This window comes from Rhamphochromis longiceps, linkage group LG23 (assembly GCF_057381845.1).
Source record: "Rhamphochromis longiceps isolate RC_006_pf linkage group LG23, R_longiceps_female_GT1.1, whole genome shotgun sequence".
NCBI lineage: Eukaryota > Metazoa > Chordata > Actinopteri > Cichliformes > Cichlidae > Rhamphochromis > Rhamphochromis longiceps.
In genome coordinates this window covers 44,139,884-44,154,546 of record NC_140578.1, presented here as the reverse complement: position 1 = coordinate 44,154,546, position 14,663 = coordinate 44,139,884, and the positions used below count along the sequence as shown (strand labels likewise).

The following is a 14,663-nucleotide window of genomic DNA, read 5'->3' as shown; positions in this document are numbered from 1 at the left end:
AAAAGTAATGGGTGAGACTATTTTTGCTGTAGTAACTCAAAGATGATATAGATGTAGAGAAAGTAAAAGGAAACATCACATTTCAATAAATGAGAATTCGGTGTATGTTAAACATCATGTCTAGAATGAACACTTTTTATCCTTCCAAAAATAATTATCATTATTAAGAGAGAAGATAATATAAATGTAGATGTTCTTACTTGATTTTTCTCTGTTTGAATGTGAATAGTGTTACACTAATGCTGACATCCTCTCTTATCAACGTGGCTGCTTAAGGTCAGGAACATCTGGAGTGTCTGTACCTGAAAATCCCAACGGTTTGGTGAGCAATTTATTGCTACGATCTGCAGCAGCTAGTTAAAAGTTTGCCAGTAAACATAAAACATGTACATTTATGTTTTAGGATGTTACTTATATAGATAATTACAGATTAGTGTTATAATACTATTAGTGCCAACTTCAGTGTCCTTTATTTTGTGAAGAAGCTCTTACAGAAATGAGCAGAAACATTAAATAATCCAGGCAACAGATGGAGAGATTTAAAGATCAATAGAGTGTGTGGGTAGACCGGGTTGAACTTGATTAATACCTAAAATATTTCACTTTTCTAAAGGATGACGATGAGCCAGATCAGCCCTATACAAACCTTCAGCAGCCATCGAGTGATTCCTACCAGACTATCATCTCAGTGAACCATCAACACGACAACAAGACACGCTCAGCAAGAAGCACAGGAACTGTGGGAGTGGATAATAAAGCTCTATGAAACATTTTAAAGTATATAAAACTTTAGGTGACATACTAATATAATAATATTCATATATTATAATAAACGTCCATCTTTTCACACTGGATAGTTGTTTCCCAGTAATGGAGACCATTCAGTCATAATACTCCAACTCAGGCTCTCAGATTTAATACAATACAAACACAATAAACTGTGGCAAACATGACTCTTTGTATCAGACTAGTTTTGTTTTTGAACAAACATCTCATCATAATTTGAACACAATGTCCATCCAGATAAACAGAGAGATCAGTCTGGCTTAAACAATGTTGGTGGTTTACCTTCTACTGTCCTTCCACTTTTATGCACTTCTATTTTAGACATAGTAAAAGTTTCAGTGTAGACACAAGAGGTGAAATAAGGAGGGTGCAAGTCTTCCTGCTTTCACTATAGTCTACCTCACACTGTCAGCCACAGTTACTTCCTCACCAGCATGACTGCACGGAAACTCTGCTTTCTCCTGCTTCTGCTTGTGGTTTTTAGCAGTGAAGGTAAATATATATAATTAAAAAAGAAAAGCTGTAAAGCCAGGTGTTTAAGAAGAAAGCTTTAGTTAGGTTAGTGAAATAATATATGTGATTGATTTTCCCACAACAACAAATATATAGAAACTATAATCCCGATTTTGTTTCATTTTAACTGGAACAATTTATAGAGACTCTTGTGAAGACAATTGGAAAGAAACCCGATTCCACTCAAATATGCAGCAAAACAACTCTGAATATTACTGTGATGATACTGTGTGAGATCAGCACAGAGAGGAGCCGAGGAGAACAGCGTCGTCTGCTCTATCGTTACGACCGAGGCTTTATTCATGGCTGTGACTCCAGGTTCACACTGATCAAAGAAAATGAGACTGTGTTTCTCCACCTGCTCAACTTAACATCTGAAGACAGTGGGAACTACACCTGTGAGTGTGGATTTCGTGGTGGATTGTATGTTCTCCATCTCAGTGTGACTGTGAGAGGTAAAAACATTTTCTATTTATACCCACACCGCAGATTCAAGGTGGATGTTTGGAACTGCGTTAACACTTTCTTTTCTGTCATACATGGTTTGAGGTCGTCATTCCCGCCTGCAGCGGATTAATGAAAGGTTTCAGTCAGGAGATGAACATCTGGAATGTTTTTAAGCTCTTCTTCTGGCTAATTTGTTTAAAATTTCATTATAAAACTGCTCCAATCACAACTTTGGTGTTATTTCATCAGTGAAGTGTTTGAATGATGCAATTGAAACTCTAATGTAATGAAAAGATAAACATGTTTTCCGCTTTAATATAACAGGTTAATGCAAATTTCGTGACTTTTCATGTTTTCAAAATGAAGTTTTTTTGTGTGTGTGTGGCAACATTCAACAGACGATGGAGATTCTTCTGGCATGAAGTTCATGGCTACAGATCCCATCATTTCTGCTGCTGCTTCACTCATCAGTGTGGCTGTGATAACCTGTGGTTACAACCTGAGGAGAAATCCTCGCAGGTGAAAACTTTTACTGACGCACTTAAACTCATGAAATGACCCTTTGAAATCACTTGAGCACATTACTGCATACAGCAGCCACTGTGGTGTTCAAAGTATCTCATAGGTTCTTTTCAAACACCACACATTAGTTGTAGACATAGCTAGTCTTGTTTTTGAGGTATTTTTCACCCCATGACCTCTGATGTTTTTATCCTAACAGAGAAAACAGATCAGGTCTAACTAACTTAACAGGATCTGAAACTCGCCAGATGTTTGTGAGTTTTCCATAGTTCTGTTTTACACTTAATTGTGCCGAGGCTGCAGTGCATTATGTCTGTGTTTTAAGCTGCACTTTAATTAAATGTAAATGACAGTGTAAATTGTTGTTTAGGACAAAGAGGACCGCTACATGAGCCTTCATCGGCAAAACATCGATGTCTACCAAACTATCTCCTCCGGTCGCCTTCATCATGATGCTGAGGCCACTGCATGTCACAGTCATGTACAATAATAATCAGAGATGGAGTTTTTATCCTGACTACGTGATCTATAAAACTATGATGCTAGACATGCTATCTATAAAAGACACTGACATTTTAACTTGCCAGCATCATGTGTACTGTTAGTTTGTTTTGCACTGAAAAAAGAGAAAAATATTAACGTCCAGTAAAACTTGTAATGATGTTGTGAATGAATTGCCTTAATTCATGGCTTTTAACACCATTTAATTTCTGTTTTTTATCTGGTTTTAACGTTGAAAATCCTGCCACTTGGCTCTGGGGCCTCTGCCACCATTATGGTTTTTGCTATACTGGTCCACTTGATAGTCATATTTGATGATGATTTTACTTTATTTTGAGTCATTAGAATCAGAACGGGGGTCAGGAAAGAAGAAAAAAGATAAGCTGGGGAGAAAGTTAACAGAAGAAGAGGGAAAAATAGAGAAGAAGAGAAATAGATGGAGAGGAAGAGAGAAAAAATACTGAAAATCTATTTCATCATCTGCTGAAAAACACAAGGAAAAACCAACACAGTGGGGAACCCACAGCAACAACCAATAATATGCAGTAAGTAGGCTAGTAAGTAGTAGTAAATAATAGATATTAAATGTTACTGAGCAGTAAATGGGCCCAGAGGGCCGAGACCTGAGGGCACCCCACCCGCAGCACAGGCCCAACAGAGCCAGGGGGCCGGGCCCCACCGAGCAGCCGCCCAGAGTGAGCCACTAAACACAGAGAACCACTAATGCACTGTGGGTGGGGGCACCAGCTACTGGCAGGAAGTGTGGTGGGGGGAAATAATACGTGACTATTTTTATGTGGAGTGGAATTAAACTGCCATAGAATATGCTTGTGGTGGATTTGACTCAACACAAGCGTATTGTCAAAGTGTTCTTTGGCATGCATCGAGACAGTTTCTCAGATACTGAAGTGACTTGAGCAGAGCCAGTTAAAGCCTACTGTGCTTGAGTGGGCAGCTCAAGTTTCCACGTGGAAGGTTTAGTGAGACAAAGACAGGAAGTTAAAGCTGCTGACTAATAATCTGCAGGTTCCTGATTTGAGTCTCTGTTAAGAGGATGGTGTCTCTGAGATAATTGCTTTTGTGCATCGATAAATAAACAGGGAAATAAATGAATAGAAAAAAGCATCCGAGCGGATGTGCACCGATGGTGTGCCCACTGGTCTTAAAGTGCCTTTGCGCCCCTTACCATTTATGGAGGTCCCATTTGGGCACATTGGCATGGACCTATAGTGTACATGGATGTTGCTTTGTATTAGTTCTGGTATATTATACAACACAATAACATGATGCAGTGCTGCTGTGCACCATTTCTGCAAAGAGTGTGGTGCAAGCAAGGAAGATAAGATAACTCTTGCACAGTCATACCTAGTACAATAATACAACAAAATTGGAAACTGTCCCACCATAACACAATCATTTAGATACAATATTGGACTTTGTTTACATGTAACTGCACAAATAGAATTTAGAAATGTAATTATTGACAAGAGTGAACAACCACTTATAATGTAATCTACAGCTGTGACCAAACAGCTAGATAGAGAATCAGAAGTGTTGTGTTTTCTACAAAGTTTGCTGTTTCAGTGAGAGTCATATGTCATATCATTTCAAACAGTGGCGATCCAGAAATGTTGTACAAACGAGTAAGACTAACTATAGACTTTAGCCAAAGTTGTTAAGTTAGCTAAAGAGTTGGGATTGTGTGTAAGGCATAAATAAACCTAAAATGCAATGTTTTGGACGTTCTTTGGCACATTTCCCTACTGTAGGGGTCTCTGCAAGCATACGGGGCTCTGAGAGGGAACAAGATGACAACGAGGAATTCTACTGGAAACAGTCGATCATGTCTGTCAAAGCTGAATTCAGGGCAAACTAGGCTAAATTAGTGTTTTTAGCTAACAGCTACAGTAAGCATAAAAGTGACTGTTGGGCTATTATTTGTTAACAGGGGCGATTTTAGCCCATTTTTGGGGTGCTTTGGTTCATTTTTGGGGTGCTTTGGTTCATTTTTGGGGTGCTTTGGTTCATTTTTGGGGTGCTTCAGCACTTACTTACTTTTTTTTGACAATATTTCCTGTTTGTGTGACACACTACTAAAAATATAAAAGGCAGAACTTGGTTGAGAGGTAACATTTTAACAACAAAAGTATCCATAATATTTTTTAATATTTTGTAATAATTTATTTGTAATAATTTATTCTGTTTCAGGAGTGTTTTTATGTATCTGTATTATATTATACAAACACATTAAAAGTGAATCTCTGTCCAAAATATGCACTCAGTTTACTTCTTACTCACTATGAGCATCATTCATTATTCTCCTCCAGTAATTAAGGTTAGGATATGTATTTTTTTTATTCCAATCCATTCTTCTTTGGCAGCATTTAAATAACCTTGATCAGAATTGATGGTTTTGTTACAGACTTTTCAAAAAAGTGTTTTGCTTTTCTTTCACAAATGTGGGATTAAATTGTTAAAAAGTACAAAACAGTGATGTCATGTTTTGTGACGAGGATCCAGGCACAGAGAGACTTGATGGATTTAATAATCTTTTGATTTAATAAAGAAATTTGCAGACTTGCACAGAGATGGTAAAATTATGATGACTGATAAAGGAGGCGAAGACAACAGACGATGAGGACAGGGAGGATGCAGGGACCGACAGAGACGGGGAAGAAGTCTCATTGTGACGAGTAAAGTGTATCTTGGCTGGCTGGGCAGCTCTCTGGGTGCTCAGCCCCCCGAAGCTCTGATCCTAGAATCCTCCCTGAATTGTGTTAATACAGTATGTCAAAATGAAAGCATAACTGTACAGGGTGGGCCAGTTATATGGATACACCGTAATAACATAGGAATGGTTGGTGATGTTAAAGTCCTGTTTGTGGCACATTAGTATATGTGAGGGGGCAAACTCCTCAAGTTCGGTGGTGACCATGATGACCATTTAGAAGTCGGCCATCTGATACCAAATGATACCAAACAAGGCAAAGTAAATAATTTTTAAAGGTAAATGTAGAGGAAACATCAAAAGTTGTCACGGCTGGGGCAGCAGTCGTGTGGTGGAGTGAATGAGGACCAAGATGCAGACGGCGGTGGAGATGCGAGTGGAGATTTATTTACAGTGAAAATAACAAAGGTGAGGGAAGAAGCGAACATCAACCTAAACTGGGAAGAACTAACAGACAAAGCAGAAAACATGAGGGCAGCAGGGAAACACAGAGATGACACGAAGAAGGAAGAGAGACGTGGAGAAACACCGATGGACACGGAGACTTTTCACCTGTTCCTTTTGTTTGAAGTGGCCGAACTTGGCCACAGTAGGACGTGGTCTCCCGGTCGCAGCCCGCATGGGGCCGATGCGATGCACTCTATCAAAGGCGATGTTCTTCACCGTGTCCTCCAGCAGCTTCAGGTGGGTTTTGATGAAGTTTTTGCACTCTGAGCCTTCTTCATCACAAGATCCTGGAAGCACTGATCAATGTAATCTTGGAGAGCCTCTAAACTCTCCCCGTTGTTCTCCAGGGTGTTGGAGATGATTTAGACAAATGTTGTTAGTTAGAAGACTATTGATAAGTGTATTTGGTAATACTGAAGCTTAAAGGAATTTGTTCAATTCTAAACTACCGTTCACTTTAATTTTCCGCCAAAATCTCCGGCGTCTGACGTCAGTTACAACATGAGTCGCTTACCTCTGACACTCTGAAGTCACATTGAGTTTTCCTCACTGACTGTTTCAGACAGGATTGTGGGAGCAACACAAAAAGCAGCTTCAGCTGGAAACACACAGTTTAGTGGCTTTGCTGCTCGCTTTAAGTCACAATAAACAGGAAACTCATTGTGTCTCATGTCAGAATCACTCATATACAGGACAGGAAGAGGCGGAGCTTATTTCCTGCAGGGAGAGGTTAGCAGTCTGTGTCTTTCTCATTTCTGACTCCTAAAGAGCTGAAAAACACAGGCTGTTATTGGTTTGATTTGATTTGATTGATTTTTATTGATTAGCATTCAAATATCTCAGTGAAGACAGAACAAAGATCTACCACAAAGAAAGCATGAGACAAGGCTAATCAAAAGGTATTGGCTGAAGCATTTGCTTATTACGCCAACCCTTTTAACAAAAGATCTTTTTGCATGCAGCTCCTGTACACAGGGCTCGAAGCAAATAATAAAACAAAGCAAAAACAAAACAAACAAACAAACAAAAACAACTTTCCACCTTAGATAAGTAACGACATCAATATATATATTTTTCTAATACTCTATTTTTAAACATATTTTTAAACAAGGAAAATGAATTACACCTTTTTAAATCACTGTCAGAACTATTCCACAGGTTAACTCCTCTAACAGAAACACATCTCTGCTTTATGTTTGTCCTTATTAGAAATCTGTTCCCCTTAAGTCATATTGACTCTCTCTGACTTTGAACAGCTTCTGAGTACTGGGGCAAAGCAAGTTATTTTGTGCTTTATACATTATCTGTGCCATTTTATATTCAACTAAATCATAAAATTGCAGGGTATTCAGATTAACAAACAAAATGTTAGTTGGTTCTATATAGTTTAATTGGTTTATAATTCTTATAGCTCTTTTTTGTAACTTGAAAATATGAAGAGTGTTTGTTTTATATGCATTACCCCATATCTCCAGACAGTAAGTCATATATGGAAGCAACAGAGTACAATAAAGTGTGTGTGTATAATGATTTTTTGTTCAGGACATGCTTTGTTTTATAGAGAATAGCAATGGTTTTTGACATTTTTGTTTTCACGTGGTTTATATGAGACTTCCAACTCAGCTTATCATCAATCATCACTCCAAGAAATTTATTTTCGTTCACTCTTTCAATTTCAATTCCATTAACCCTGATTTTAGATACATTTTTCATTTGTCTAGTGCCAAAAATAATCAATTTTGTTTTCTTTATATTTAACGATAACTTATTTACATCAAACCAGTTTTTTAATATATTTAACTCCTTTTCCGCTGTAGTCAGAAGCTGTTCTAGGTTTTTACCTGAGCAGTACAGAGTGGTATCATCAGCAAACAATACACATTTTAACAGTTTGGAAACACTACATATGTCATTTATATATAATATAAATAATTTAGGGCCCAGCACAGAGCCCTGAGGAACACCACAAGTTACCTTCAACTGCTTAGATTTTACATTATTGAATTCGACATATTGATATCTTTCATCCAGGTAACTTTTCATCCACTTGTATGCTATCCCTCTTATGCCATATCTCTCTAGTTTATTCATTAATATAGAATGATCAATTGTATCAAACGCCTTTTTTAAGTCTATAAAAACACCAACAATATATTCCTTATTATCTATAGCATTAGATATCCCTTCAACAAGTTCCATCACTGCCATCGAAGTGGACCTTTTCACTCTAAAGCCATATTAGTTATCACTTAGGAGATTATGCTTCTCAATATATTTATCAAGTCTATTAACAAATAACTTTTCTAAAATTTTTGAGAACTGTGGGAGTAGTGATATTGGCCTGTAATTGGTAAACTGACATCTCTCTCCGTTTTTATGGATTGGAATAACTTTTGCTATTTTCATTTGTGAGGGAAACACACCAGTTTGAAAGGACAGATTACAAATGTATGCGAAAGGTTGCACTATATATTCTATAATACTTTTAACTAATATCATGTCAATACCAAAACAGTCAGTGGACTTTTTATTTTTAAATGTCTTCACAATGTTAATTATTTCATTGGGGAATAAATCACGCCTGAGCTCTACCCACTTCGAGTCCAGAGAGTTTTATTCACACAGCGCTGGAAAGAGAAGCTGACCAGGGGTTACATTGGTGCCGTGAGCCGTCAATCGAGTGTTTGGACGGTGGACTCCTCTCAGCAACGTGGGCCAGTTTCAGCGCTGCACGTTTGATTCATTGTTGTTCTTTCTGACACATTTAAAAAAAAAAAAAAAAAAAGGAGCATATATAGCATTTTTGTTCTATTCTAGTTGTTGTGATGGACATCACAGAGGAGGGATCGAGTACTCCTAATGTTGTTGGTAGGGGTAGGGGGTTGTTATGTTCCCCTTTGCGTTTGCGTTATGACACTCCTGTTAGTGGGCGTGGTTTTGTTAGGGGGGATAGTCAGGGGATCCCAGGGCCCCAGTCCAGTGAAGGGGTTGTTGTCCCCCCCCCTAGCCCTGTGTCACACACGTCTCAGAACAACAGTTCACCTTCTCCTAACCCAGATACTATTGCCACGGAGATTGTGAGTCAGATGGGGGATGTGATCCAACTGGTTGGTCAGAGAGTAGCGCAGAGTATCTTAACCCAGCTCAGCCCGTCTGCTAGTACCCCCTTACCTGCACCCACGGCCACACCTTTCCATGCTGTGTCATCTACATCTGCTGTTGATGCTGCGCCGGTGCAGTTTGTGTCCCACAGGAAGCTTAAGGACCCACCATGCTTCAGAGGGGATGGTTCTGATCTCATTTCTGTGAGAGAGTGGGAGGATCTGATGAGAGCCTTTATAAAGCTGGGGAGTCTGAGACCTGAAGAACAGGCTGAGGAGATTCTTGTTCATTTGAGAGGCAAGGCTAAGGATGTGGTCCAGGTTGGCATTAGAAACAGTGTCGTAGATGTCACACGTGATCCTGAGGCTATTTTTGGAATCCTGAGGAGACACTTTGACTCTGCTCAGTGCTCACCTCTTCCACTGGCAGACTTCTACACCACTCTCCCAGAGAAAGGCGAAAGTGCATTCGATTACTGGCTTAGGCTGCACCGTGCTGTTGATCTTGCTGTTGAGCGCCTGAAGGAACGAGGACAAGCATTGGGTAGCCCCAGCACTGAGGTCACCCGAATGTTCATCAAAAACTGTCCCTCCCCTGAGCTTGCCATGATCTTTAGATCAAAGACAATTGATAAATGGACAGCCAATGAGGTCCAGGAAATCCTGTGTGAGTCCCACTCTGGAGGAACGTTGATGTCACGGCGACGGATGGCCGGTACTGAATAGGACTCAGGTGCAGAAACCCAGAGCGGAGACAGTAGATGATTTAACAGTTTATTACGGTTAAGTGCAAGGGGGAAAAAAAGGGAAACGTGGCAAAGACAGAAAATGACGAGACGTGGAGCCTTGGTGTGGCGTGCCCAGGGGAACGTGGCTAGGGCGAGGGAACGAGGCCTGAGAAGTGGAACGGAGCTGAGTGGGGAACAGTCACACTGAGGGGAGAGGATATAGGAGTTAGGCAGGTAGTGAAGGCAGCTCAGAAGTGGCCAGTATAAGAGCAGCAATTCTTACTTGCAGTTAGGGACCTGGAGTGTTTGAGAGGGGGATGATGAAGATCCAGGGGAGGCTGAGTGGCGTGGAAAGGCTGACCTGAGATCCGGGGCTCCAGATGGAGTGTGATGGCAGGAGGGCAGGCAGGTGAGGCACAGAGGGATTTCCAAAATGATCACTAGGTATCCCGAGTCCGGAGGTGGAGTGAGCCAGGGTGGGTACAGCAACTGTAGTACAAAAGAGTCTTTGTTAGTAAGATAAATCACAGCGAGAATTTGAAACACAAGACCTGTTACCAACATGGGTTGATGACGAACTGGCAGTGAGTGAACATCGATGTGTGGTTTAAATCCCTCTGGCTTGATAGCCTGCAATAGGCTCCAGGTGTGCAGGAGCTGGAGTTGGCCCTGCCCAGGGGCGGATCCCAGGTCAGTTCAGGAGCCTAATGGAAACTCCAGCCACCCACCGTAGACCATGACAGTACCCCCCCCTCAAGGGACGCCACCCGGCGGCCGACCGGTCCCCAGCCCGCGACGTGACCTGAAAAAATCAGAGACAAGAGCAGGATCAAGGATAAACGAGCGAGGAACCCAGGCACGTTCCTCAGGCCCATACCCCTCCCAGTCCACCAAAAACTGGCGACCCCGACCACGGCGACGGACGTCAACGATCCGCTGAACCGTATAGGCCGGATGACCATCGATGAGCCGGGCGGGCGGAGGGGGGTCGGAAGGCGGGCACAGCACACTGGACAGCACAGGCCTGACTTGGGAAACATGAAAAACCGGGTGAATCCGCAGACTGGGAGGAAGCTCGAGCTTCACAGCAGAGGGCGAGATGACCGAGTGGATGACATACGGCCCAATAAACCGAGGAGCCAGCTTGCGGGAGGAAACTTTAAGGGGAACATCCTTAGCCGACAGCCACACCTTCTGTCCTGGAGCGTACCGAGGAGCTGGCGACCGTAGACGATCTGCATAGCGGCAGTGGCGGGCAGCAGCTTTCTTCAGTGCCTCCTGGGTCCGAGTCCAGACGCGGCGGCAGCGCTGGAGATGGTGCTGGACGGAAGGCACAGCCAAATCAGCCTCGTCCTCAGGGAAGAGGGGAGGCTGATAGCCCAGGGACGCTTCAAATGGAGAGAGACCAGTGGATGCGGAAACATGAGAATTGTGCGCATACTCCACCCATGGGAGATGTGCTGACCAGGTAGCCGGGTTATGGGAAACCATGCAGCGGAGCATGGACTCCAGCTCTTGGTTGAGCCTCTCAGTCTGCCCGTTGGTTTGAGGGTGGTAACCAGAACTGAGGTTGGCTCGAGCACCCAGGGCAGAGCAGAAAGATTTCCAAACCTGGGATATAAACTGAGGTCCCCTGTCAGAAGTGACCTCGGCAGGAATCCCGTGGAGTTTGAAGACGTGGTCAACCATCAGTCTTGCAGTTTCCGTGGCAGTGGGTAGTTTCTCCAGGGCAACGAAGTGAGCTGCTTTTGAAAACCTGTCGATCACAGAGAGTATCACTGTTTTACCTGCTGACCTAGGCAGTCCAGTGACAAAGTCCAGGGAAATGTGGGACCAAGGACGAGAAGGTACGGCTAGAGGTTGTAGAAGACCGGATGGTCGCTGATTTCGGGTCTTGTTCCTGGCGCACACGTCACAGGCAGAGACGTAGTCCCGCACATCATGTTCCAGAGTTGCCCACCAGAAGTGACGACGTAGTAGTGCGATGGTGCGGCCGATTCCAGGATGGCAGGAAAACCGGGAGGTATGAGCCCACTTAATTACAGCCGAACGGGTTGCTGTGGGAATGAAGCGGCGGCCCGGAGGACCTGTGCCAGGGTCTGGTTCATCCAGTAAAGCACGCTGGATGGATTCCTCTATGTCCCAGGATAAAAACGCTACGCGGCAGGAGGCAGGAAGCACAGGAGCTGGTTCGGTGGGTTCAGCGTCTGGGTCGTAAAGACGAGACAGGGCATCAGCCTTGGCGTTCTTGGAACCTGGACGGAAAGAGATGGCAAACTTGAAGCGATCAAAGAACAGAGACCAACGGGCCTGGCGGGCGTTTAGACGCTTAGCTGTTTTGAGGTAAGTAAGGTTTTTATGATCTGTGAAGATGGTGAATGGGTGTTCAGCTCCTTCCAATAGGTGACGCCACTCTTCCAGGGCTAACTTAATAGCCAGCAACTCTCTGTCTCCTACATCATAGTTGCGTTCAGCTGACGAGAGTCGACGTGAAAAAAAGGCACATGGGTGTAACTTGGCCTTGGAACCTGAATGCTGTGAAAGGACTGCTCCGACGCCGACGTCGGACGCGTCTACCTCTAGAACAAATGGCTTGGAGTGATCTGGGTGACACAATACTGGAGCTGAAGTAAATAGGCGCTTGAGCCTACTGAATGCTACCTCAGCTTCAGGTGTCCAGATGAACTGTCTTTTGGTGGATGTGAGTGTAGTGAGAGGAGTGGCTACCTGGCTGTAGTTGCGAATAAACCTCCGGTAGAAATTGGCAAAGCCGAGGAAACGTTGTAGGTGCTTGCGTGACGTGGGCGTGGGCCACTCCAGGATCGTGCGGATCTTGGCTGGATCAGTCTTCACCTGCCCTCCTGCGAGTATATAGCCAAGAAAAGTGACAGATTGTGCATGAAACTCACATTTCTCGGCTTTGACGTAAAGTCGGTTTTCCAGGAGGCGTTGGAGGACTGCTCGGACGTGGACATGGTGTTCCTGGGGGGTCTTGGAGAAAATGAGTATGTCATCAAGATAAACAAAGACAAACTGGTTCAGGAAATCACGGAGCACGTCGTTGACCAGGTTCTGAAAGACAGCGGGGGCATTGGTTAACCCAAACGGCATGACCAAATACTCAAAATGACCTAGGGGCGTATTAAAAGCCGTTTTCCATTCGTCCCCCTCCCTGATGCGGACAAGGTGGTAGGCATTGCGGAGATCCAGTTTGGTGAATACGGTGACTTCATGGAGGGGTTCGAAGGCTGAGCTGATAAGGGGTAAAGGATATTTGTTTTTAATGGTGATGTCGTTTAACCCTCTGTAGTCTATGCATGGACGGAGTGATTTATCCTTCTTTTCCACAAAAAAGAAGCCGGCGGCCACTGGAGAGGAGGATGGGCGGATGATACCTGCAGCTAATGACTCGTGGATGTACTTTTCCATGGACTCTCTTTCTGGTCTGGAGATGTTGAATAGCCGGCTAGAGGGAAGCGGAGCACCAGGTAGAAGGTCGATAGCGCAGTCATAAGGCCTGTGGGGTGGTAAGGACGACGCTTTGTCTTTACTGAAAACTTCCTGGAGGTCATGGTACTCAGGTGGGACGAGTGTGAGGTCAACCGGATCAACGCCCGAGGTGTTAGTGTCAGGGGCACCCGGCGGTAGGGCAGACTTGAGGCAGTGGGCTAGACAAAAAGGGCTCCAACTAGCGATTTTACTTCCAGACCAGTCTATATGAGGGTTGTGTTTCTGTAGCCAGGGGTAGCCTAGGATGAGTGGTGAATCAGGAGAAGAGAAGGTGAATAAGGTAATGGCTTCATGGTGGTTTCCAGAGGTGACGAGGGTTACGGGGCCAGCCTGATGGGTTATCTGAGAGAATATTTGCTCGTTTAATGCGGTAACAGGGATGGGAGGATCGAGAGTCTTGAGTGGCAAATGAAGGCGTCTAGCGAGAGCTAAATCTATTAAATTTTGCTCTGCTCCGGAATCAACGAGAGCATGGAGGGGGTGAGAAACCTTATTTAGACACAGGGTGACTGGTAGAATTAACCGGGGTTTGGAACTGAAAGAGGATCCGTCCACCTGTATCCCCGAAATTACCGGCGGGCGGAGCCTTTTGGCCGAACCGAACACTGCGCTAACCTATGCTCCACTGAGCCACAGTAAAAACACGCGCCCGACCGAAGCCGTCGTTCTCGCTCCTCTGGTGTGAGACGAGAGCGGCCGATTAGCATAGGCTCCGGAGCGGCGTCCGTTTCCACGGAAACGGGAGCGGATGTTGACACCGGACGTGACGGTGGAGGAAGTGAAAACGTACGAGGCGCAGGTTTACGATGTTTCTGGTTCTTTTCTGCCTCCCTTTCTCTCAGGCGATTATCTATCCGAAGGGAAAGGGAGACCAAGTCTTCAAAGGATTCGGGCTCATCGCGGGAAGCGAGCTGGTCTTTGAGCTCGTCGTTTAAGGCGCGACGGAACACTCCCCGAAGGGCATGATCGGGCCAATTGGCCTCGGCGGCTGCGGTACGGAAGTCGATAATGAACTCAGCGACACTCCGGCTCCCCTGTTGCAACCCGAGCAACCTTTCATCAGAACTACCCTCCGATACTGGGTGAGTAAAGGTCTTTTTAAACTCGCACAGAAAATCATCAAACGAGCAGGTTGGGAGCGGGTGAGCCGACAGGTACGCCTCGGCCCATAACAGCGCCTTGCCCTGTAGCTTAGCCACCAGATATGCTACCCGAGCTGATTCGCTAGTAAATGAACGGGGTGAATGCGTGAACGCGAGAGAACATTTCAGTAGAAAGGCCGTACAGCGGCCCCGCTCCCCAGAGTACGGCTCGGGTTCTGGGAATGCAGCATCGCGAAACACGGAGCCCGAAGGGGTCGGAGCTGGGGAAGACTGGGGA

General features: G+C 44.2%; 1 protein-coding gene and 1 long non-coding RNA gene across 2 annotated transcripts in view; both read right to left on the bottom strand.

The window, feature by feature from the left end:
* The window catches only part of LOC146642787 (NACHT, LRR and PYD domains-containing protein 3-like), a 204,838-nt gene that overhangs the window by 158,035 nt on the left and 32,140 nt on the right, over positions 1–14,663 (bottom strand). The gene's annotated exons all lie outside the window — the stretch shown is intronic.
* On the bottom strand, positions 9,644–10,456 carry LOC146642789 (uncharacterized). Its single transcript, XR_014909697.1, has 3 exons — positions 10,336–10,456; positions 10,057–10,262; positions 9,644–9,977 (listed from the first exon to the last, which is right to left on the bottom strand). It is a non-coding gene; the product is annotated as an uncharacterized LOC146642789 (long non-coding RNA).